Here is a 26,535-nt window from a genome sequence, read left to right as displayed (position 1 = left end):
CGGATCGCATGTATTTGTCGATACTATCTATGTGCCTTCTAAAGAGATAGTCAAGGCTGCAGAAACTAAAGAAAAGGAGTTTCGGCTGGGAGCCTGACGAAAGGAACCAACCCCCAGACTTACCTCACAGATGGAATTAGACCTGTGAGATGAAGCCTCAGGATTTATGGCTTCTAAAGAATGCCTGCTAGAAGGAGAAAGGGCCGCCAGGGAAACTCCGACAGATGACTGGATGATGGCCAGAAGATCTGATGGAGATCCCAGCCACCCTCACGCAGTCATTCATGAAGCCACTGGGCGAGATCATCCGTGGGTTCGGGGTAGATTACCATCTGTACGCTGATGATACGCAGCTGTACATCTCTACCCCGGACCACCCCAACGATGCCGTCGAAGTGATGTCCCGATGTTTGGAAGCCGTTCAGATCTGGATGGGAAGTAACAGACTCAAACTCAACCCGTCCAAGACGGAGTGGCTGTGGCTACCAGCACCCCGGTTCAACCAGTTACGTCCATCACTGGCCATTGGGGGCGAACAGTTGGCCCCCGTGGATCGGGTACGCAATTTGGGTGTCCTCCTGGATGCCCGGCTGTCAATGGATGACCATGTGACAGCCATGGCAAGGGGGGCATTCCACCAGGTTTGCCTGGTGCGCCAATTGCGTCCCCTATTGGACCGGAACGCCCTATGTACAGTCACTCATGCGCTTGTGACGTCTCGACTGGACTACTGTAATGCTCTCTACATGGGGCTCCCCTTGAGATGCACCCGAAGGCTGCAGCTGGTTCAGAATGCGGCCGCGCGGACAATTGTGGGAGCCACTAGATACTCCCACATAACACCTTTGCTGCGCAGGCTGCACTGGCTACCTGTGGCTTTTCGGGTGCGTTTCAAGGTGTTGGTCATCATCTTCAAAGCGCTCCATGGCACAGGACCTAGTTATCTGCGGGATCGTATCCTGCCTCATACATCCCTTCGCTCTCACAGAGAGGGACTCCTCCGGGTGCCGTCCACTAGGCAATGCTAGCGAGCGATGCCCAGGAGTAGGGCCTTCTCTGTGATGGGCCCGACCCTTTGGAATGACCTCCCCCCGGATATCAGGACTACCACCGACCTCCACTCCTTCCGTAAGAAACTAAAGACCCACCTGTTCAATTTAGCCGGCCTGGCCTAATTCCTAATTCCCAATTTTAGTTCCTCAAGCCTGCATTTTTTAAATTTTCTAGGGGTATGCTTTTAGTTGTTTTTAATTTTTACTTTTTTGTACAGTTGTATGAGGTTTAATTCGTTTTTAAGGATATAGGATATTCGTCTTTTGTATTCGTTTTAATGAGACACCTGTACACCGCCCCGATTCCCTTCGGGGAGAGGGGGCGGTCTATAAATTCTGAAAAATAAATAAATAAATAAATTCTCTGATGGGCCTCCCAGACCAATTCGGACGGCTAAACGTGAGTGGAATCAACCCCCTTGCCCCTTCAGAACCACCTAAGTGGAGGCACAGCCCACATTCTCCTTTCCTAGCACAGAATCTGCTACGCAGTGGAGTGGAGATCTTGGTTCCTTCCACAGCGACCAGCGAATCAAACCAACTGCTTGCTCCTGGGGTAAAGCCGACATCAGTCACATCAGCACTCCTCCCTCCTGAACTGCAGCCAAGCCCCCCACCAATTTGGGGAATTCAATCCAGCCAGCAGAAAGGGGCCTGGAACACATTCACCTCCCCCCAGCTGCAAAGGGGTGGCTCCGAGCCCATGAATTAAGCAACCCCAGGGTGGGCTTTCTTCCCGGGTCATGGATGGGCTCAATACCAATGGATGCCTGCCCCCTCCCAGCAGATGGCGCCGTTCCAGATAACTGCCTCTGGGCAGAACCAGGGACTGGGACCGCCACCAGGTCCAGCCCCCTCCAGCAGTGCCTCAACAGGTTTTGGCCAACCAATGGGTGTGACCCAACAAAGGGGCTCACCACCCCAGGGGGCCGGGCAACAGGCTGCCCCTGTTCAACCACCACTGGGTCCTCCTCCCACACCCCCACGGTTTCGAGCAACATTCGACGGGACCCCAGATAACCTGGCTTATTTCCTGAATCGAGTATGGGCATACGTTGATCAAGTAGGCCCACAATACCCGTCTGATCAAGAGTTGATCCAAGAAATAGCCAAGGGGATGAATGAAGGGGAGGTTGCACATTGGATAGTGGAGCTCCATGCAGAAGCGGCTCCTGAGCTAGATGATGTAACTGGGTTCATCCAACTGATGCACACCGTATTTAGCGATATGGCCCAACACGTGGACGCTGAAGACCAGATCCAGGCATTGCGACAATCCCATGAAGGAATTAGTTTGGGAGTTCTGGAGAATAGCAGGAAGACTACGATACTGGCCAGAAAGACTCTTGGTCTACATGTTCAAAAAGGCCTTAGAGCCAAAACTGAAAGAAGCTTGTAGCATAAGGGGGGTCCCAGAACGTCTCCAAGATTGGTACACCACTGCAATCATACTGGACCACGAGATTAACCCCTATCGAAAGTCTGTTACCTGAACCCCTGAAGGAAACCTTTGGCCCACCGAACGCAGAGGCAGCGAGCTGAAAAACCTCCACCACCCCCTCGTCCCTTGTGGGGCCTCATAAAGTGCTACAGATGCAGTCCGCTTGGCTACAGAGCATCAGAATGCCTGGCTCCAGCCCCTGTTCCACAACCGCGCCAACCATCTGCCAGCGCGATGAAAAAAAACAAGAAAATCACCAGATAAGAGTCATTTGGGACAACAGCCAACGGAGGCAGAGAGCCCTGCCATTGAATAAGCCCCTGCCACCTCGGAGGAGGAGGAAGAAAATGCAGAAGATGACCCAATGGTGAGTGCACCTATCCACCCCTTTACTATAAAATCCAAACTCCAAGTGCCAGAAACAGGAGTGGAAGGGGAAGTTGTGGTGATCGTAGACAGCGGCTGCACCCGATGCTTAATCAGCATGTCAATAGTAGAGCAGCTAGGTATATGCACAAGACCCCTAACCAATCCTATTCGGTTTGAGCAAGTGGATGGAACCCTAATTGGGGGAGCTCCAGCCACAAAGATCACCAAGTTAGTAAAGTTAATAATAGACTGCCACTATGAGTTCCTCAGATTCATCATGGCCCCTAGAATGCAGGAGTCAATTATCTTGGGACTTGCATGGCTGGACAAGTGGGCACCTACTATAAAATGGGAGGACCGCATTAGGAAATTGATTATTGGCTTTGGGCCATTACCTAAAGGCCACCCAGAAACGATTGAACCCAACAGCTCAAACCATCCGGAACCTGCAGCACCTGCAGCAAACACCAAACCTCCGGGGATCCAACAAGTCCCAAAGATCTACTGGGACTTGGTGGAGGTGTTCATTGAGGAAGACGGAAACTATCTTCCACCTCACTGCCCCACAGATTGCGCAATAGACTTCAAACCTGGGGCTACCTTACCAAAGCCAAAAATGTACTCTATGACTCCCAAGGAGATGATTGAATTGAGGAAGTACATCGACACCAATTTGAAACTGGGTTTTATCGAACCAGCGAAGTCAAAAGTAGCGGCTCCAGTGCTCCTCAGAGAAAAGAAATATGGCGGAGTTCATCTCTGGGTGGATCTGCGAGCCCTGAATGCGGTATGCGAAAAGAACACCTATCCCCTCCCCCTCATGAAGGATATGTTGAACCACTTGGCTAAAGGCAAGATCTTCACCAAGGTGGGCTTGAGAGAGGCGTATTACCGCATACGAATCTGAAAAGGGGATGAGTGGAAGACTGCTTTTAACACTCCCCTGGGCAGCTTCCAGTACAAAGTCATGCCTTTTGGACTACAAGGAGCACCCGCAGTTTTCATGCAGTACATAAATGAGGTGCTACATGAGCACCTGTACCATGGAGTACTAGTTTATCTTGATGGCATCTTGATCTTCTCTGAGACCTTTGAAGAACATGTAAAACTGGTACTGCAAGTCCTGAAAAAACTTCTAGCTGCCAAACTATATGCAAAATTGTCGAAGTGTGAGTTCCACAAGACCTTGCTAGATTACCTGGGTTATCGTATCTCCAACGAAGGGGTAGGCATGGATCCAGGAAAAGTGAAAGCAGTGTTAGATTGGAAACCTCCAAGTACTCGCAAACAACTACAAACATTCCTTGGATTTGCAAATTTTTATAGGGAGTTCATTACGACTTTCGCTGAAATTGCCCTACCATTGATTGAGCTATTAAAGACAGGCTCTTCCCTAACAAAGCCAAAAGCAAACCAACCACTAAAATGGACAATGGACTGTCAAAAAGCCTTTGAAAAATTAAAACGGCTATTTGCCCAAGAACCCATATTGCAACACCCCGACCCAGAGTGACCATTCATAATCCAAATGGATGCCAGTGATGTAGCGATAGCCAAAGTACTACTGCAAAAGAGTAAAAAAGGCCACCTCTTGCCATGTGCTTACATCTCCAAGAAACTCACCGCTACTGAAAAGAGGTGGGCCATTTGGGAGAAAGAAGCATTCGCGATCAGGTGGAGCATGCCCACCTGGACACATCTCCTGGAAGGGGGGATATACTGTTCGAGGTTTGGACTGATCATAAAAATCTCGAAGCTCTCCAAACCCATCGGAGGTTATCCCCCAAACAAGTTCACTGGGCACAATACTTCCAAAGGTTCAAATTCAAAATTAAACACATCCCTGCAGGAAAGAACTTGTTAGCAGATGCTCTGTCAAGAAAACCGCAGTATGACAGTAAGAAGGAAGAAGTTATCCACCCCATTATATCTTCCTCTCACCAAAAGGCAACTCAAGTCAACACTCGAAGCCAAGCTAAGCTGATGACCGAGCTGAAAGTGGCACTCCCGACAGACCCGTGGTTCAACAACAACAAGGACATCTTAACGATGAACGATGGCTTAGCCTGGAAGGGGTCCAAACTGTACGTTCCTACGGGGATGAGGCTACAGGTTCTACAGCGGAGTCATGACGTGAAACTAAGAGGCCACTTCGGATTCCTAAAAATGCTCCACCTCGTCAGGCGTCAATTTTGATGGCCAAAGGTAAAATCGGAGGTGGAAGATTATGTAAAAAGCTGTGCTACTTGTGCCACGATGAAGACCCAGCCGGGGAAGCCCCCTGGATTACTACAACGAGTGGCCAGCCCTAGCCGACCATGGGAAGAGATCACAATGGACTTCATCGTCGAGCTCCCATATAGCAGCGGTAATAGAGTAATCTGGACAGTTATTGATTTGTTTTCCAAGCAAGTGCATTTCATTGCTTGCTCAGGGTTGCCAACCACAAAGAAATTAGCGAAAATGTTTGTGAAACACATTTATCGCCTGCACTGGGGTGCCAAAAAGGATCATTTCAGATCGCAGAGTTCAGTTCACCACCAAATTCTGGAGAGAGTTCCTGAGATCAATTGGGTCCACACAGGGACTCAGCTCAGCATTTCATCCCAGCACGAACAGTGCAGCAGAGAGGGCCAATGCGATGGTGGAACAATACATCCGATGTTATGTGGACTATCAGCAAGACAACTGGTTGGACTTGCTACCCTTTGCCGAAGTGGCGTACAACAATGCTGTCCACAGCAGTACCATATCACCAGTGGCATGGAATTCGTTCCCATGCCCGAGCTGCCTAAAGGACCTCCCTCCTCCATGTCTCTGAATGAATGGGTGGACACACTAAAGAAGAGATGGGAAATTATGAAGAAGGCTCCAGCAGATGTGGCAGAAGCCTACAAGAAGCAAGCTGATAATTGTACTTATATAATTTCCCATTTGAAGTTGTAATACAAATTCCTAAATATTTAACCTTTTTACTATCTCACATCCTGTTACTCTTTCTAATTCTTTTTTTATTCGTAGTCATATTTTAGCTATCATCTTTGTCTTCCCTAGATTTACTTTGAACCAAGATACTTGACCATATTGGTTAATTATATTCATTAGACCTATAACTGATTCCCCCGGCTGAGTTAAAGTTACAACCAAGTCATCCGCAAATGCTCTTACTCTGTATTCGTAGTGCCTAATCTTAATTCCGTGTAATTCGTCAGACCCACATATTCTGTTCAATAACAATTCCAGGGTTAAGATAAACAATAATGGAGACAAGGGACAACCCTGTCTTGTTCCTTTTTCAATTTTAAAAGATTCTGTTAAGCCTCCGTTAACTATAATTTGTGCTGTCTGTTTCTGGTATATTGCTTTGATAGATTGCATGAAATGCTCTCCGAACTGCATCTTTTGTAGTATTTTTATTAAAAATTGCCAATTGACTTGGTCAAATGCTTTCTCCACATCTAAGAATAAAAGCACTGCCGGGACTTGGTTATATTTTCCCAAGTATTCCATTATATTAATGATTTGTCTTACATTACTTTTCATTTGCCTTCCCTGTATAAAACCAGACTGATCATTGTGAATCGTTTGTTGCACAATTGGCATTAACCTATTTACCAATATTTTAGCAAAAAAATTGTAGTCTGTATTAAGTAATGAAATAGGCCTGTAGGTTTTTGGCTGGGTAAGATCCTGTTCCTCTTTTGGAATCAATGAAATAAAAGCTGTTTTCCAAGATGGTGGGACCCCGCCTTCCATTTGAATTTTATTAAATAGTTCCCTAAGAGGTTCCATCATTTCTACTTGTAACTTTTTATAATAAACTGCTGTCAGGCCATTTGTGCCAGGCGCTTTGCTGATTTTTAACTGCTTAATTGCCAGGAGGATTTCCTCTGAAGTTACAAGTTGACTCAATCTTCCCCTTTGCTCATCTGTAAGTATAGGAATTTTCTCTTTCTCCAAATATCGGTCTATATCTGACCCTTGTATTTTGTCACCAGCATACAGTCTGGTGTAAAATTTAAAAAAAGTCTTTTTAATCATATCCTGTTGGAAAACGTCTTTCACTTTATATTCTACTTTCCTCTATATTACGGAATCTTTGTTTTTTCCTTAACATATATGCTAGCCATCGACCTGGTTTATTGGCATTACAAAAAGTGTTATATTTAGCATATAGAACATTAGTGGCTATCTGGTCTGATATTAACATATTGAACAGCCCTCGCAATAAAGTAATTTTCTCTTTTGTCTTCTTATCATCTGGTTTAGACATTAACTCCTGCTCTTTTTTTTAATCTCTTCTTCTAATTCCCTTTGTTTCTCCCTTTGTCTGTGCCTATAAACATTGTTCAGATTTATTAAAATGCCTCTCATGTGTGCTTTACTTGCGTCCCAAACCATTTCCATTGATATCCCCTTATGCATATTAAAAGCAAAATATTCTTTCAATAGTTTTTTTCATTCCGTAACATTTTTCTCATATCTAAATAGATTTTCATTTAATCTCTAAGATCTCCTGGGTCGGTCTCCATATTCAAGTTCCATCCAGACCGGGTTGTGATCTGTTAAAGTTCTCGGGCATATGTTAGTCTTCTTTACTCTGGAAAAAAATCATTTGTAATTAGTATAAAATCTATTCTGGAAAGGGATTGGTGCCTATCAGAAAAAAAAGTAAAATCCCATTCTTTAACATTCTGTTCTCAACAGATATCCCTCAATTCAAAGTCATCCATCATATCAAAAAAAGATTTAGGTAATCTTGTTCATGTTTGGGTATTTTGCAAAAGCCTCCTTGTCTTGAACAGGATCCAGTACTCCATTCCAAACGCCCAGTAAAACGCAGGATCTGTAACCCCATTGTGTTAGTTTGGTGTGAAGCAACTTATAAAATTTGTCTTGTTGTTGATTGGGAGCATATATTCCTGTTAAGAGTATTTTCTTTCCTTCTATTAATAGTTCAATTGCAATATATCTACCTTGAGGATCTGCTTCAATTAATTCAGCCTTTAAGTCTTTTCTTAAATATATAACTATACCGTTTTTCTTCCCTGGAGCAGATGCTACAAAATGCGATCCCAGTCTTGTGTTCATCAAATATTTCTGATCTTGTATTTTAATGTGTGTTTCTTGTAAGCAAATTACATCATTTTTAAATTGTTTCAAGTAGTGAAATATTTTTTTCCTTTTTTGTGGTGAATTTAAGGCATTGACATTCCATGTTAGAAATTTAGGTGTCATCTTTAGCACACTGAAGCTTTTTAAGAGCTGCCTGGAAATCTTGCTGGGATTTCACCTTCAGTCTAGCTCCTCCCACTGCTTCTGTGCTCATGTTTATATTATCTCAAATTGCCATCTGGGCTTGTTGAGACATTAATTCTTGTTCTTTATCGTTTGGTAGCCACGTGGGTTTGTCTCTGTTCCATAATTTTTTCTGTTTCCTGCAGCAAACTCACAACCCCAATTTGTGCCTGGTTATCTTGCTGCCTGGGGTCCTCTGTCTCTTTTCTTTCTTTGGGACCTGGAGATGGAGGGCGTCCTGCCTTTAGTACTATGCTATAGAAATCTTTTGCCTTCCAAACAGAGTTGAGGTGATGTCTTTCTCCCATGTAATTCACCACCAATCCGGCTGGGGTCTCCCATCTGTATTGAATATGGGGCTTTCTAAGTTCGTCCACTAGAAATGCATAATCCTTTCTAGATCTCAACATTTTGGGGGGGATTTCCTTCAGTACTATCACATCTTGACCTGCCACTTGCAGTTTGTTTTTATAGGTTGCTTGCAATATTTCATTCCTAATTTTCCTCGTAACAAAATAGATTATGATATCTCTTGGCAGTTGTCTTTGTCTGGCAATCCATGAATTAATGCGGTAAATTTTGTCAATTTGCCAGAGGCATTCGGCCTTTGGCTCCCCAGTTAATTGGACAAAAGCGTCTGCAAAAATCTCTCTTAAGTCTTCTTGAGTATGTTCCTTCAACCCTCTTATCCTGAACGCAAATTCCATTGTTCTATATTGCATCATCGTAAGCTCCGCCTCCAATTTATCAATTTTAATTTGTGCCTCCACAAGTTTGTTGTCCAACTTTGTATTAGCCTCATCAATTTCTTCCACCTTCTTATCGAGAGATGCCACGTAGCCAAATAATCCTTTAAGTGCCTCAACTATATCCTCCCTTATCTCTTGGTTACGTGTTTGGATTAAATCCTTAATTCCAGATATTTCATCAGAGACATCTTTAAAGGCACTTGTAATTTTCCCCTCCAAGACAACTGCCTGTTCTTTTAATGCATTTTGTAAGTTATTTTGTAGAGCCTCCAGTGTCAGGGTTTGTGATTGTGTTTCCACAAGGTTAAATATCAACAAAAGGTTAAATATTTAGGAATTTATATTACAACCTCAAATGGGAAATTATATAAGTACAATTATGAACCATTATGGCATAAAATACAGAGAGAATTGAATAAATGGAAAAAACTACAATTGTCTTTGCTGGGAAGGATAGCAGCAGTTAAAATGAATGTTTTGCCCAAGTTTCTATTCTTCTTTCAAATGATACCAATACTTTAAAAAGATGCAAATTTGGAAGAATGGCAGAAAGGTATTAACAACTTTGTTTGGGCAGGAAAGAAACCGAGAATAAAACTTAAAATAATGCAAGATATACGTGAAAGAGGAGGCTTAAAAATGCCCAACTTAAAATTATACTATGAAGCAGCAGTCTTAGCAACAATTAGCGATTGGATCAACCTAACAGAGGATAGAATATTGAATATTGAGGGTTATGATTTGGTATATGGCTGGCATGCTTACTTAATATATGATAAGAAGGTCGACAAGATCTTTAAAAGTCATATTTTGAGGAATGCCTCACTGCGTGTTTGGAAAAAAATATCAATATAGGTTAAACGGCAAAATACCTATGTGGGGGGTGCCTAGACATGCAATAGAGAATATAAGTATAGAACAAAAACAAGATCTAACTACATATGCAGAACTCCTTAGTATGGATAGAGGTGCGTTGCAGTTGAAATCTTTGAATGTATTAAGAGATGAAAGGGTAATTCAAACCTTGTTCCAGTATGGTCAGTTACAGGCTAGATGGAAAAAAGACCAGAAATCCGGTATTATCCAAAGTGAGGATAACTTGATAAAACAAATCAGGGATCAGGGTCAAATGCACATAAAAAGGTTTTACAATGTATTGATAGAAATAGACTCAGAAACAGAATTAGTTAAAGATTGTATGATAAAATGGGCACAAAATTTTGAAGAACCAATAATGATGGAAACATGGGAAGAGATTTGGGTAAGAAATGTAAAATTTACACAAGCTCAGAACCTGAGAGAGAATTTCTACAAGATGTTGTACAGATGGCATTTAGATCCAAAAAGGCTAGCCTGTATGTATCCGAATTTACAATCTAAATGTTGGAGATGTGATTGTGTTAATGCCACGTACTACCATATTTGGTGGACTTGTAAAAAATTTAAAGCATTTTGGATAAAAATATGGTGAGTTATTCAAAATATTTTGAAAAAGAGGATAAAGTTTACACTCCAGTTGTTTTTGTTAGGTATAGTTTCAGATTGTACTGTTATAGAGACTAACCTGATCTTGAACCTAACGACGGCAGCAAGATTGTTGGTGGCGCAATACTGGAAGAAGGAAGAGTTGCCTACTATCCAAGAATGGATGTTAAAAGTAGTAAACTTAGCAGAGATGGCCAAAATTTCAGTGTATTTGAAGGATCATTCGGATGAGAAGTACAAGCTGGAATGGATAAGATGGATTGACTATATTCAAAACAAATACCGGACTAAAAAATTTCAGTTGGCTTATGAATGAAGGCATAAAGAACATTACAATTTATTCAAAGTTAGTTTAATAAATGGGGAGTTAAAGCATAAGAATAGTAACATGTTAAAATTAGTTAGCGTATGTTAGCATATGGTTGTTAAATGTTTATACCCTGTATTTTGCTCTGGGAGGTCGGGGGGAGGGAGGGCGGGAAGAGGGAAGGGTAAGGGGGGTGATAATTGTAAAATTTATTAATTTTTTTTTATAATAATAAAAAAGAAGCAAGCTGATAAACATCGCTCACTCCAACCCCCTTTTCGTGTGGGGAACAAAGCTTTTGTATCTACCAAATACATAAGATTAAGAATGCCTAGTAAGAAATTAGGTCCAAAATTTCTACGTCCTTTCCCAATAGAAAAGATAATTAACCCAGTTACAGTTCGACTCAGCCTACCCAGAATTCTAGGGAAAATTTACCCTGTATTCTATTGTAGCTTGTTGAAACCAGTAATGGGGTCTAGCATAAGACCATCCACCCAGGTTCCCCCTCCTCCTGTAGTGGTAGAAGAGGAAACACATTATGAGGTGAAAAAAATCTTAGATTCCAGGCTGTATAGAGGTTGCTTACAGTATTTAGTGAATTGGAAGGGGTACCCTTTGTCTGAAGCTACATGGGTGAAAAGTTGGGATCTAAAAGTGGATAAATTAGTGAAACAATTCCATGAGAAGTTCCCTGATAAGCCAAAGGGTCCCCTTGGGGGAGGCAGAGGTGGTTAATGGTGTTATGGTAACTTTTATGTTATTTTTCTTTTCCAGAAAATCTTTCCCTTTTGAAGAGAGGCCGCCTGTTAGGCCTGCAGTGGTTCCTTTAAGAATCTTTGGCCTGCCACACTCTCTCTGTCTAGTTTCATCTTAAGTATCCCTTTTTATGAAGGGGGGGGGGAATAGCAAGGGGTCGAATGTGTTGTTTTAAAAACAAAAAATTCCTTTCTAGAAGCTCAAGGTTATTCTTTGTCTCCGCACCTTGGCAACTGACCAGAACCAGCGGGGTGGAGATGCGAGTGTGGAAGAAGACAATTGGTCCATGTGATGGATTCGTGGGTGTGGGGACAAGATCATGAACTTTCAACTGGGTGGGAATCCCAGGTAACTTCCAGAATTGGGATTCCCACAGATGTGCCAACATGTCTGTATTATTAAATTGGAACTTTAGAGATAGCTCTGGCGTGGACTCTGATTTAATTCTGCATGATATTTGGAACTCTGACATATGTGGTGCTTCATTCCCAAATGTCTGGGCACATTGAATCTTTTGTCCCTGCAACACATAAAGATTATCCTCTTTTATTACCTGTGCACATACATTCCCATTTCTCTTTATGAGACACCTCCCATTTACAAATGTGGTCAGGAATTTCTCCTCATGGCTGTTTCTACAATCGTGTTTCTGCTTCTCAGCAATCAAACCAGGCTTTAAAGCCTCCAAACGCAACTCCTGCTCTGGTTTACATTCAAACACTCCCACGTTTCATCAAGACCATTTAACACCAACAGCACTTTTTGAGCTTTTGGAAACTGCAATCCACACTGTTTCAACTCCACAAATAAAGTTTGTATTTTTACAAAATGCTGTTCCACATATTCCCCTGGTTACAAATGGGCTCTGTATAACTGCCTTGATAATATTGCATGCTGACACATTCACATGTACACTTCTCAGCTTCAGCCAGACCTCCTTTGCAGCTACATTATGAAATTGTTCATCTTCTAAACTTAAGATGATATAAGCTATTGCTTTATCATGCTGTTTCTGCTCAGCAACTGCAAACGCTCATGTGATGGATTAATAACAATATCCCACAACTCCTTAGCTTTCAGAAAACATTCTATCTTTGCAGCCCAAATAAGATAATTCTTCTATCCCAAACAACGCACAGAGCTTTACATGAATGCAACAGCAGCCATTCTGCAATCTTTCTCTGTCTTGTTTCTCTTTTAACACAGGCAGTCTTCACAGCTTAATTACAGTTCAGTCTTTCTGTGTGCTCTGGGCCCATAACCTATCAGAGTTTGTTGCAGAAAAATCAAATCCAGAAAACACATACAGATAACTGATTCAGCTGCATTCATTAACTTTTTTATATACATAGTAACATTGTGTGTTATACTAAAAATATGAGTTCTGGGCAGTGGTGGGTTCCTGCCAGTTCTAACCTCTTCTATAGAAGAGGTTCCACAAATCTACAGTGCCGTTTAGAACCGGTTCCAGCTCACTCCCCCCCGCCCGTCCTCACATCATCAAGATGAAGAGCCAGAAGAGGAATTCTGGGAGTTGAAGTCCACAAGTCTTTTTTTTTTTTTAAATAAAAATTTTATTGGTTTTTCAACATTTATAGGGAAAAGGGTAAATGGACAGGTATACAAATTTTGGCAGTTGCAAAATGTGGCAGGCGCCCCTCCCTCCATACTCATAGTATACATTTATATATAATGCATTGGTATATAATTGGTTACAATCAGCATATTAGTTCTATTACTATTTTCAATCAGATTAAACATTACAGTATAAAATCCAGATATAATTCCATTATCACTTTCGGTCAGTTTATAATAATATGATTTTCTTCTTTATTTTTGTGATCTGAGTCTTCTTGCCATTGCCCCTTCTCCCTCCACTGGCAGAGCTCTGGCCCCTCCCGTGTCCTGTGTGTCCGTTGTAGTGTCTCATGTTTTTTCTAGGAGTGTTTTGTTTTTTTCCCCAAAGGCCTGCGCCTCTATGGGTGAATTGATTCTGATTCTTGTCTCCTCCCAGAATATCAGCATACCTTCAGGCATCAACCATCTAAACCACACCCCTTTCTGGTATAACTTATTCGCTAATTGCGAATAATTCTTCCTTTTTTCTCTAATCTTCTTAGGGATCTGCTTCAGAATAGTTATCTCCATATCATGGTATGTCAATGCTTGCCCCCTTTGTACACCCAGAATTTCATCTCTTGTGCTTTTTCTAAGAAATTTAATGTGAACCTCCCTGGGTAGATTGTGTGTTCTAGCATAAGCTGAGTTTACTCTATAAACCAGGTCTATATCCCACCCCATCTGTTGTTTTTCTTTGTGTGTGTAGTCAGCCAGGATGTTTGTCATGATGTCCCTTATGTTTTCCCCATCTTCTTCTATAACATTTTGAAATCTAAGGTAATAGAACATTCTCTCAAATTCTATTTTCATCTGTTGGATGTCAAGATCTTTGTTCCCTTTCTGCACAGCTTCTACCCCCCCCCCCTTCACCTCCTCCACCCCCCCTTCCACAAGATTCAGTCTTTGTGAGTTCTTATATATTTGGGCTTGATTTTCTTTAATTTCTTCTTTCATTTCCCTTAGCTGTTTCTTAATTTCCTCCTGGCCCTGTAAAATTTGTTGAAGCATTTGTTGAAAGTCCATCTCTATAGTCTTAGGTTGCATCAGTTCTGTTATCTTTGACTGTGTGGCTGGACTGGATGTTGCGGATGTTGGAGCAGAAGTGGCAAAGCCAGGTTTTCCAGGAGGTGGTCTTTTAGGTGCCATCATTTATAACGTTAGAAGTTCAGTCCATATATAAGATAGACAGTTAGAAAAGAAGGGTAGCCAGGTGAGTTTCGGGAGCAGAAGAACCAGGCAGAAGAAAGTCTCTCTAATAAGTCTGGCAATAGATAGAAAGTTTCCCCTAGAAAGTTTAAAAAATACCAATCCACAAGAGATTCCTCTGGGAGACACGGAGACAAAGACCGGAAGCCTGAATTTTAAAGGTGGAGTCAGGTTTCACAATTCATAAAGACAACGGAAGTGTGCCATCTTGCCCTGCCAGTTTTGGGCACAGAGGCATAACAAAGTTTTAAAAAGTTCCAAAAGTCCTCAAGTCACAGTAATATGTAGAATTAAATTGAAGAGAAAATAATCTCAGCCTGGGTGAGGCTTCATTTGTTGGCTCTCCCCCCTCCTCCTTCCCCGGGGGCTGAGAGCAGAATTGTTCCTCACCACTTGTCCAAGGGGGGGGGAACCCCCCTCCCTCCAGCCGCACCTCCAAAATGCTCCGAAAGTTAAAAAATTTTTTTAAAAGCTGAGTAATTCTTCATGCAAAGTAGGGAATGAAGAGAGAAGCAACCTCACCGCACTGCAGCCGCTTCCTTCTATTGTTGCATTCTCCAGTCGGCTTATAGCGAGGGGCGAGGCGCAGGAACACGAAGCGCCCTCCGAGCTTGCTCCCCGGTGCCTTGGGCGCGCGAGAGACCTCCAGCCGGCCGCCGCCGCTGCAGGAGTCCTCCGCGATGCTGCCCCTCTGGCAGGACCCCTCTGCGGGGTGTCCTGTGCCCCCCAAGGAGTGGGGAAGCCCACCGGGGAGCCGGAGCGGGCAAGGAGCTGCCCGTCGCCGCCGCCACCGGAACCGGAACTCCCAAAGTCCACAAGTCTTAAAGCTCTCAAGTTTGAACACCCCTGGGGTTTTTTTTTCTAAAGGTTTAGGGGTGCAATGGTCTTGTAACTTGACAACTTTAAGACTTGTGTGCTTCAAATGCCAGAGTTTCTGAGCCAACATTTTGGTTGCTAAGCAAGAGCGTTGTTAATTGAGCTTCACCACATTTTACAAGTTGGCCACACCCAACCAGTCACATGACTGCCAAGCCACTCCCACTCAGTCACATGGCTGGCAAGCTACTACCATCCCAGTCACATGGCCAGCAAGCCACTCCCACCCGGTCACATGGCTGGTAAGGCACTCCCACCCGGTCACATGGCTGGCAAGCCACCCCACCCAGTCACGTGGCCAGCAAGCTACTCTCACCCAGTCACATGGCTGGCAAGCCACTCTCACAAAGCAGGCCACATCTACAGAAGAGGTTCTAAAAAAATTTGAAACCCACCACTGGTTCTGGGTGTAGTTATAAAAGAAGAGACAGACATTGCGATCTCTGGAACTTAAAATATATTACTCACTTCGCTTTTGTTAGCTTCTGTTAACATCGTCAGAGTGTAAAAACTACCACTGAAGAGATATCTGCCTTTATACATCATTATTCAATTTGGACATTGTGCGCGTGATAGGCCCATCTGCCCGCCTCCCACCTGTAATTAGCTTTGACATTTTTACTTCAGATATATTAATTGATGGAGGCTTAGCGCCTATTCCTTCCCCCCCTATCAAGCACAATTTGGGCTGCTCATCCACAGGGAATAATGCTGAGCTGTCCAATGTTGCTTTAACAGCATTCTCTCCAGCTCCCTCCCACACATCCCCCCTCTTCTTCTGCCTCACAGGCACATGTGATATATCAACCAGCTTTGTTTGTTGTTTTGCCTGTAACTGTAACTGGCTCAGCTCATTCCTCATTGTTCATATCTATTACGGTTTGACGAAATTCTGCCAGACTCCTGGTCATTCAAACCGGGCTGGCTATGTCTCCGTAGGGCAGATCTGTGTGCCCAAAGGGGGGTATGTGTGCCATTGATCTCTACTCCTGGATAGAAATGAGTCTCTGCTCATCCTGCAGGATCTTTCCTGGTGCATCAATGCTTGGTAAGAGGGTAGCAGGTCAATGTGCCTATTGTTGGAGTTATTGTTGGAAAACCAGGCTTCTTTCAGTAGGTGTCCCCCTTTAGTTGCATCATGGGCAACAACTTCAGCCTCTTGAAAATTGAACTTGTGATTGTGCTCCTTCATGTGTCCAGATCTAAGAGTGCTGTTCTTTGTGCCAGACATGTAGTTCACTCAGAGTCTACTTTCTGCCACACATTTAACTATAACAGTGATGGCGAACTTTTTTTTGCTCGCGTGCCACAAGGGAGGGAGTGCAGGGGGGGGGGTGATGCGTGGGTGTGCCACACCCATAATGCGATGCATGACCCCCTATTGCACATGAGTGCATGAGAGGTGCTCCCCCCATTTTTGCATGCTTTTTTCGCCTTCCCTAGGCTCCAGAGGCTTTATAGGAGCCTGGGGAGGGTGAAAACAGCCTCCATAGCCCCACCCCCGGAGGCCCTCCGGAGGCTTCAGGGACCTTCAGGGACTTCCAGTTTGCCATAGGCCCGTTTTTGCGCTCCGGAGGCTTCAGGGAAGCTCCTGAAGCCTCTGAGGGCCTCCCAGGGGGAGGCTCTTTTCACACACACCTGGCTTCTATAAAGCCTCTGGAACCTAGTGAGTGCAAAAAATGGCTTTAAAAAAGGCTGAACTCAGGGGGGGGGGTGAAGTCACGACGATACGATGCGCGATCTCAATGCTCTGAGATCGCAATCAACACTTTTGCCACGGGGGGGTGGGGGGGTGGGGTCCAAACAGATCTAAACTGTTCTGTAGAGACAGTGAACAGGAAGAGTACATCTTGTTAAATTCGGGGATATCGCAAAATGCCCGAAAGAAGCAAGAGAAATTTCTTCAAGCCGGTGACAAAAAATCCAGCCAAGGCTGAGGAAGTCGGGGTGGCCCCAAAATGGAAGGAATGGAAAGTGAAAGTGTTTTCAGCTGGTGAGGAACCTTCATTGTTTTAAAAGAGAGACTGCCCATAAAAACTTAAAAAATGATTTAAATTGAAGAATAGAAGATTTAAGCAGCGAAATTAAGCTGGACAGTGGTTATTCCATTTTCTTATATGCTATCTTCATGGATGAAACCTTTACAAGCTTTTTAAAATGGACGGATTAAGTCTTCTGTGTCTACCTTTTTTTTCTGTGATTCTCGGTGATTTATAAACCAAAGCTTTCCACTTTCACCGCTGGGAGTATTATTATTTTTTTAATTCATTTAAAGATTGGACCTCTTTTTCTAATTTGAAATACAAAACAGATATAAAAAAAGAAATATCTTAAAAGTGCTACATGCCGGGAAGTTTTGTTGATTGGAGCTTTGTGTATTCAAGCGGAACTTTTCCCTTTCTTTGTGGTTTGTTTTGATGGCTCATTACAGAACGATAGGGGTAAGCCAAATGTCCCTTTGAAGTGTGTTTTCAACCAGAGAAAAGGGGGAAAATGGATTTTGTGAATCCATGTTTTAACTTACAAAAACCTTCCAAGTGAGAGCTCTTTGTTTAAGATGGCGGAGTGTCAGGAAAATAGAGAGATTGTAAGCCTGGAGACAATATTTTCAGAATTACTAAAATTAACAAATACATATGAGAAGATTGAACAAAAACTGGAACTTTTGGAACAGTTAACAGAAAGACGTGATCAAAAATTTGATGATGTTCACCCAATGCAAATTGAGGAGATTAAAACTCAAAGAATTGAAGTGGAAAATGAATATAAAGCAATTAAACTTGCTGACATTTATGGTAATTGGTTTGTTTTTGAAAATGCAAAGAATGGAATACTGAAAGAGGAAATAAATGGAGGGGAAACCTATTTCAAAGGGCAAGACATAGAAGAAGAAGAAAAAAGTAAAGAATTTATGGACTATGAAACTTTATTAATGAAAAGATGGATAACACTGCTGACAAGTAAAGACAAGTGGAATAAAGAAGCAGAAAGAGGGCATCAGGATTGTATGAGAGGTCTTATAAGCAAGGAGTTGCTAGGATCAGTCCATACAAAGCTCATTAAGAAGAAGCTTAGAAGATTGATACCACAAATGGCAGAGGATATAAGATTGTTTTGTTATTGGAAAGATACAGGTTGATAGGTGGAACAGTATAATTTAAAACTACTAGCTAAACCTTGTGAAACTCTTGTGATAATAAGTATAGTTAAATAAAAAATTGATAATGATAATACTGTATACAATGTGTAGTGTTATGATAAGCAATAATTGGATATGAATATTGAATGATACCTGTGATTATATATAAAGGTTAATAATAATAATAACAATAAAAAAGAGAACTAAATTAGACACAGTTAAGTTTTGATTATTAGGGGGGAAATGTGACATAGAATATAGTCAAATAAAGAAAGGATAATAATAATAATCTATATATATGTATGGGTATAATATAAGGAAATTGGATGTAAATTGTAAACAGCAATCTGGAAAGGAGGATTAGAAAACTCTGTTATTAAATATTATGAATGTTTAGCTAGAATAGGATATAAGGATTTAATGTTAATGGAGGATTTTAGAAATAAGTAAATGAAATGCCAGTATGTGGTTATGTATTAAATTTTGCTATATTTCATGATGAAGGACGTTTAAACAATTACAGTCAAATAAAAGTGGAGGTATGATGATGGTAATATGTATAAACATTTGAGTTAAGATACTAGAGTTAATATGAATTATACTTGATGACGGTAGAAGAGATGCACAAAAACCGTTTGTAACCCCAACTGATACACTTTCTACAGGATGTAAAGAAGGAGGATTTTTATGTTTGTTTTAAAAATTAAAAATAAATAAAAAAGTTTTTGGCAAAAAAAAAAGGCTGAACTCAGCTGGCCAGCATGTGCATGCATGCTGGCCAGCTGACAGGGCAATGGCTCACGTGCCCTGACAAATGGCTCCGTGTGCCACCAATGGCACATGTGCCATAGGTTCGCCATCCCGGAACTATAACTTCTGTACATTAGAGCATTTCACATGCCTTCAGTTTTTATTCCCTAGCTTGCACATGACTGTTATGTGGTGAAAATATGGTGAAACTCACTTAAGAATGCTCCTGCTTAGCAACCAAAACTTTGGGCTCACTTGTGGTCATAAGTCAAGAACTATCTCTGCCTTCCTCTGCATGGCAGCCTTGTCCTAGTAAACCCCTTCTCCTTTCTGGCAATTTTCCTCTCTGTTAGAGGCACCAAAATAATCCAGATAATATGAGGTTTCCTGCTGGGAAAGGGGGTTGGACTAGATGACCTCCAAGATCCCTTCCAGCCCTAGATTGCTGTGCTGTTTCAAAGTGTCTTTTGAAGCCATGTCTAGTGCCAGGGTTTTACGGTCCTTTCTTTCTCTCCTTTCTCTCTCTCTCCCCCTTCCTTCCTCTTTCTTTCTTTCTCTTTTTTTCTTTCTCTTTTTCTTTGTCTCTTTCACTCTCTTTCTTTCTTCCTCCTCCTCCTCCTCCTCCTCCTCCTCCTCTTCTTGTTCTTCTTGTTCTTCTTCTTCTTCTTCTTCTTCTTCTTCTTCTTCTTCTTCTTCTTCTCCTTCTCTCTCTCTCTCTCTCTCTCTCTCTCTCTCTCTCTCTCTCTCTCTCTCTTTCTCTCGTTTTAGGAATCACTTCTAAAGGATCTCTAGAAGTCTTGTTCAAAACTTGATTGTACTCTGTGACAAAAGCTTTAGCTCAGATTCATTAACTTTACTATAAATGATCCCATTTAGAGAAATTAGGAGTTTTTTTAAGAATGTGGAAATGAGCAAAACAATATAGTAGAGGAAGAAAGAAAGAAAGACAGATAGACAGAAAGGGAGAGAGAGAGACAGAAAGAGAAGAGAGAAAAAAGAAAGGTGTTCCGTTCTTAATATTTGAATGTATCCTCTTAATAAACATACTAGTAATAACATATTAAAATATTTCCTTTCTCCCTCCCTCCCTTCCTAAAAATTATTTGGGGCCACATGCAATTCTTCCTTCCTCCTTTCCTCCCTCCCTCCCCTCTCATTCCCATCTTCTTCCTTCCATCCATCCTTCCATTTCATTCCCAGCTCCCTCCCTCCCTCCTTTCTTCCTTCCGTCCCCTCCCACTCATTCCTATCGCCTTCCTTCCATCCATCATTCCATCACATTCCCAGCTCCCTTCCTCTCTTTCTCCCTCCCTCCAAATTGTGTGGGGTCACATGTAATTCTGAGAACTGAGATACAGAGCTTTGCAAACTTTGCTGAATTATAATTTTAAAATTAATGATGATCACAAGGAGGCAATGATTAAATGCTTGCCATGACTTGGGGGAGGGAAATGGGGACACGCCAGACGTGAGACCTTCTCCTCCTTCTCCTCCAGACCTGCAGGCTGGGCTCTCAACAGCTGACAGATGCTGATGTGAAGGGGGAGATGCCACACTGGATCCAAGACTGCTGCTCTGCTGTGGTGCAACCCTGTGACATCTGCCTGCCCTCCCGGAGCATTGCCGCTGCCCTATCAGCCCTTCCATGCTTTGAAAAGTAAAAGATCCCTAATTCTGGGTCCATGAACTACCAAGGTACACTTTACTCACTGCTTTTTTAAGCAAGCTATAACAAGGATATTCATCCACTTCTCTTCGAGTAGATCCAAGCTTTGAAGACAGTATACTTTATTATGAATTGAATATGGATGTTAAGTCTTGCTCCGCTATGCAGAGACTTAATATTCAGCTTCTGCATTGTGTATCTCCCTGTGAATGACTTCAGTTAAACAAGGAGTTAAACTCTTTCTCATTTCCTTTGTTTACTTTATTTTGTAATGCTACAAAAACAGTATAAACTTAGTCTTGGAGTGAATGGAAGGGCTTCATATTGTAACTGTTTTCTTCTGCCGCCACAGCCCCTCTTGGCAGTGCAGCGGCTGAATCTCCCCCAACAGGTGCCCCACCTGCTGGCTGGGCTGGCCTGAAAGTGGTGCATCTCCCTTCATGGGTTGGATGCATGACCCAACCTCAGAAGGCAAACTGGTGCAGGGAAGGCCATATGGAAGACAAGCATGGTGGGACTGCAGAGAAGAGAGCAGGATACTAGCTCCCTTCCCAATGGTTGGGTGGCCCTGACATGCTTGCCTGCCTTCATGTGGCCTTCCCGGTGGCAACTGGGGACTGGTTCAGAGGTGTGGCCAGCCAGATGTCGCTACCGGTTCTGTAACCCAGCCCAAATTTCCACCACCAGTTCTCACGAACCAGTGCAAACAGGCTCAATACCACCTCTGGCCTAACGAAAGAAGCCTGGTTTTCCAACAATAACTCCATCAATAGGCACATCGACCTGCTACCCACTTACCAAGCATTGAGGCACCAGGAAATATCCTGCAGGATGTGTAGAGACTCATTTCTATCTGGTAGTAGAGATCGACGGCACACATAACACTTTTGGGCATGCAGATCTGCCTACATAGCCAGCCTGGGTCAAATGTCGAGGAGTCCAGCAGAATTGCCTCAAGCTGTAAGACATATGAATAATGAGGAATGAGCCGGGCCAGTTAGAAGATCACCAATGAACAAAGATGTGCCTGTGAGGCGGAAGAAGAGGGGGAATGTGTAGGAGGGAGCCAGAGGGAATGCTGTTAATGCAACATTGGACAGCTCAGCATTATTCCCTGGGAATGAGCAGCACAAGCTGTGCTTGATAGGGGAGGAAGGAATAGGAGCTAAGCCTCCATCGATTAACATATCTGAAGTAAAAATGACAAAGCTAATTACAGATGGGAGGCAGGCGGATTGGCCTATCATGCATGCAATGGCCAAATTGAATGGTGTATAAAGGCAGATATCTCTTCAATGGTATTTTTTACACTCTGACAATGTTAGCAGAAGTAATGAAAGCTAAGTGGGTAATATATTTTAAGTTCAGGAGATCGCAATGTCTGTCTCTTCTTTTATAATAACAAATGAATAAATACCAATAATAGATTATTTCAACGTGGTAGAAGTTACATGCAGAACACAAGAAGAAGAGAACAGTTTCATTTCAGAGTTCAGACCAGACAGAGTTCAGTCTTGTTTCATTTTCAATTCTTTATACAGACTCAGATCTGTTTAAGCTCTCATTGGCTGACTTAGTTTCTATGCCCATTCATTAGCTGACCTTGTTACCATGTCTCTCCCAATCATGAATATTCTAACACTCCTTCCTTCATAATCATGAAGGGAGAGACATAAATCCAATTAACTTAGTATTCTTTCCATGGTGCACTCCACCCAATGGCTTGGTCATTATTTCTGCCAAATTGTTCTCTGAAGAACAGTGAAGCAAGCTGATTAATTTGCATTTTAAGCAGGACCCAAGTTTAAGTAAGAAATTGTTATATTTACAGTTATTTTAGGCTGTGTTTTCCCAGGCTGTGTTTTACAACACTTTTCCTCTCGAAGCAATCTGGGACTGGGCCATGCATGCATAGGTCTTGCCAGACCTGTGTGATTCACCTCCACCTATTGAACTACCAAAGCATTTCCCCAATAAGCTGCGTTGGGTGAGTGGGGTGTGTGTGTCATATGTTATAACCACCCTTATTATATTACAATAAGATTGTTCGTGTCTATCTTATTATTCATAAATTAAGCTAAGAATGCTTTTTAGATTTCCTTTGTGATGAGACAAAAACTAAATACCCAAATTCAACCTACTTTGCAAGAAAACTGCTGTTACCATTCCCATCTTCATATTTAGCTGAATGTGGCTTTAGTGTTGCAAATGATTTGCTACTGAAGAAAAGAAATTGACTGGATATCACTGAACGAGGAGACTTGAGAATGAAGCTAACTAAATTGGAGCATAATATAAAATGCAGCAGGCATCAAGCACAAGGATCTCACTAACTTAAGTAGACTAAAGCGGCAATCCTACAACATTTTCCCAGGGGACTGAGTCCCATTGAAGACAATGGTAGTTACTTCTGAGTAGACATGCATAGATTACATTGTAAATATTATCTTGAGATGAGCTCAAATTGTATTTTGAATTTGTTAGGTACCTTTGTTTTAATATGTATAGTAATTAATATGACCAAAGTATTACAGAAAAAGCTTGCATTAAAATTATTTTATATGTATGCATTTGAGTTCTCTATTATATGTTTTGAAACTTTATTTGCTGTTTTTTCATATCCCTTCATACTATTATTTTTAAAGTTCCTCAGTACTTCTACTGTCTTTTGTTCTTTTATTTTTCTCTTTCATAGATGCCAAGTTCTTTGGAACCTTGTTTAAATAAAGTTAATGGCCTTTTAGGCTTCCTCTGCATGAGTAGGAGTTCACTTTTTTAATAGTAAGAATTATATGTCACCGAGGGAGGGGGGGGATCAGAATTTTAGAGATGCTTAGGTGGGACATGGCCAAAAAAAGGTTCGGAACCACTGCTCTAGCTGTATGTTCCATTTGTGGGTTTCATCCCACCATGTTTCTCTATTGGCAACAATATTGTATCTGCCCTCATTTATTTGAATTTCTAATTCACCCTGTTTGTTCCTCATACTGTGCATTGGTACAGACATTAAGTCCATTTTGACTGACCCTGTGCTTACTGTCTGCATAACATGTGTTGTGCCTAACTTCCCCTACTTTCTTACCACCTGTTTGGATTAGTTCACATCAGAGGTGGTATTCAACCAGTTCTGACCGGTTCTGGAGAACCAGAAGCAGAAATTTTGAGTAGTTCAGAGAACTGGCAAATACCACCTCTGACTGGCACCACCCCTGATCTATGTGCTGCTTCCCAGGTCCTAGCTAATCAGAGTCCCAGCTGATCAGCTGGGTCTTCTTTTGTTGCCCTGCAAAAGAGAACAGACCTGGAAAGCAGGTTAGTGAGGTAGGGAGGGAATGTGAATTTTACAGTATCCTTCCCCCAGGAGTGGGGTGGAAATGGAGATTTGACAGTATCCTTCCCCTGCAATGGGGTGGAAATGAAGATTTGACAGTATCCTTCCCCTGGAGTGGGGAGGGAATGGGGATTTTGCAGTATCATTCACCTGCCACGCCCACCAAGACATGTCCACATAATCAGTAGTAAAAAAAAAATGAATCTCACCACTGGTGCACATGGTATGGCACTCACTATTAAATGCTTGGTTTTACTTGACAACAAGGTTGATAATGTTACCCACACAAAATATGTTACATGCACTGATAACCCTATTAATTTTAGATTGCTGGGGACAGAAATGTTCAGTATCAATTAATTCTCTGTCATCAATATTCAGTTTAAATGTTTATCTAGAAAATCTGTCAATTTAATGCCAAATAACTTAGTCCCTTTCTTTGATGGAGGCAAACCATCTCTTTTGTATAGTTTTTCATTGGACCAGCTGCAGACATCATGACTAATATAACTAAAGCCTTCCCTTTTACGGGTCCAGGGCTGTTCCCCTTGTACCCTTCACTGCCCCTTGTCCACCCCCAGGCATTAACCCCTACCATTTTGCCTCCGCTGAAAGGACCCTAGCTGTTTGCCCTGGCAAATGGGCCCCAGCCAGTTCCAGACCGTTCCTCACAGACCATTCGGCAAAATACTACTCACCCTAAGCTCCCCCCTTGCTTGAAAACCATTTGGATCCTCCCCCACTTGCCTGAACACCATTTGGATCCCCCCACTTGCTTGGTCACCATCACAAAATCTAATAACCCCACAATGCCCTTATAAGCAGAAGAATACTGACATCCCCTAAACTTGCTGAAGATGTTACCTAGCCTGGTAGCTAAATGTTTGGAAACCACCCTACAAGTTCTGAGAACAAATCTCCACCCTCACCCTACACCCTACACAATGTCTTTGAAGATGTTTCACTTCTTAACCAAGAAGCTTCTCCATTGCCTGTGTTCAACAGTAAGGAACATAAGGCAGAAAACATCCTACAGAAAGCACAGCTCCAACTTCTCAATAAAAGAATAAGACAGGTTAATTTTATAATTAAGGCAGAGCTGAAGAAGCTTCTTGAATGAGAAGTAAAATGTCTTCAAAGAAAATCCAGAAAGTCCAGTTGCCTCTTGAAAAAAGCACCTTTGGACAACCATGACCTGGATGACTGAGAATCTCCATAGACAAAGGCAGTAGGTTTTTTTTTCCAGCCAGTCCACTTTCATCTTTGCACTAAATCAAGAATGTCCATAGGGTTTAAGAACATATAGGACTCTTCCTGCTGAAAAGTCTAGGGCTATTAGGAAATCTAGCTTAGCACAGATGTGTGCATTCCTTTAGGGAGACTGCAAGAGAATAGCAGCAGATGATGCTGACAAGGGCCTCTGGAAGGAATATCCCTGCATCAGCTTGGGATGCTTCATATGTGCCTCTCTGCTTCATTTGTGATCAGTTAGTAATAGAACAGATTTTGCATATTTTGCAGTTGTTGACTTAAGAAGGGAAATGTTACAGTATTGTAATACCAATAGAGCCAAGGATGAGTTAAGCCTGTATTTCTCAGGCACTGGGTGCTGTTGAAGACAATGTAAAAAAATGTTGCTAGGCCATGTTTGTACTATGATTGAGTATAAATGCCATTTACTCATCCTTTACTGCCAGTGCTTCAGAGTTACATGCTGCTGGAAACTAATGGAGTGCTCTTTTGAAAATCCAGCACCAATTATCTCCCTTCTATTTTGGACTGGTACAACTATCTTGCATGACAATTGAGTTGCCATTTTGCTAATACTGGTAAGGAACTGTTGTTGCTTATACTGTTTTTGTTGTTGTTGTTAGTTGTGAAGTCATGTCTGACCCACCGCGACCCCATGGACAACATTCCTCCAGGCCTTTCTGTCCTCTACTATCCTCTGGAGTCCATTCAAGTTCACACCAATTGCTTCGGTGACTCCATCCAGCCATCTCATTCTCTGTCATCCCTTTCTTCTTTTGCCCTCAATCTTTCCCAGCATTAAGCTCTTCTCCAGTGAGTCCTTCCTTCTCATTAGGTGGCCAAAGTATTTGAGTTTCATCTTCAGGATCTGGCCTTCTAAAGAGCAGTCAAGGTTGATCTCCTCTAGGACTGATCAGTTTGATCGCCTTACAGTCCAAGGGACTCGCAGGTGTCTTCTCCAGCACCATAGTTCAAAAGCCTCAATTCTTTGGCACTCAGCCTTTTTTATGGTCCAACTTTCACAGCCATACATTGCAACTGGGAAAACCATAATCTTGACTATACGCACTTTTGTTGGCATGGTGATGTCTCTGCTTTTTAATATGTTGTCTAGATTTCTAGATTGGAAATCATATACAGTACATATCGGTATGTATTGTATATGATTTCACAAGAATATTTAACATGAGCATAATTTTTATAGCAAGCTGCTGTTTGTAATAATCTTAGCATATA

The sequence above is a fragment of the Natrix helvetica genome (genome assembly GCF_964273705.1).
Source record: "Natrix helvetica genome assembly, chromosome: 2".
Taxonomy (NCBI): domain Eukaryota; kingdom Metazoa; phylum Chordata; class Lepidosauria; order Squamata; family Natricidae; genus Natrix; species Natrix helvetica.
This window is presented reverse-complemented; position numbering follows the sequence as displayed.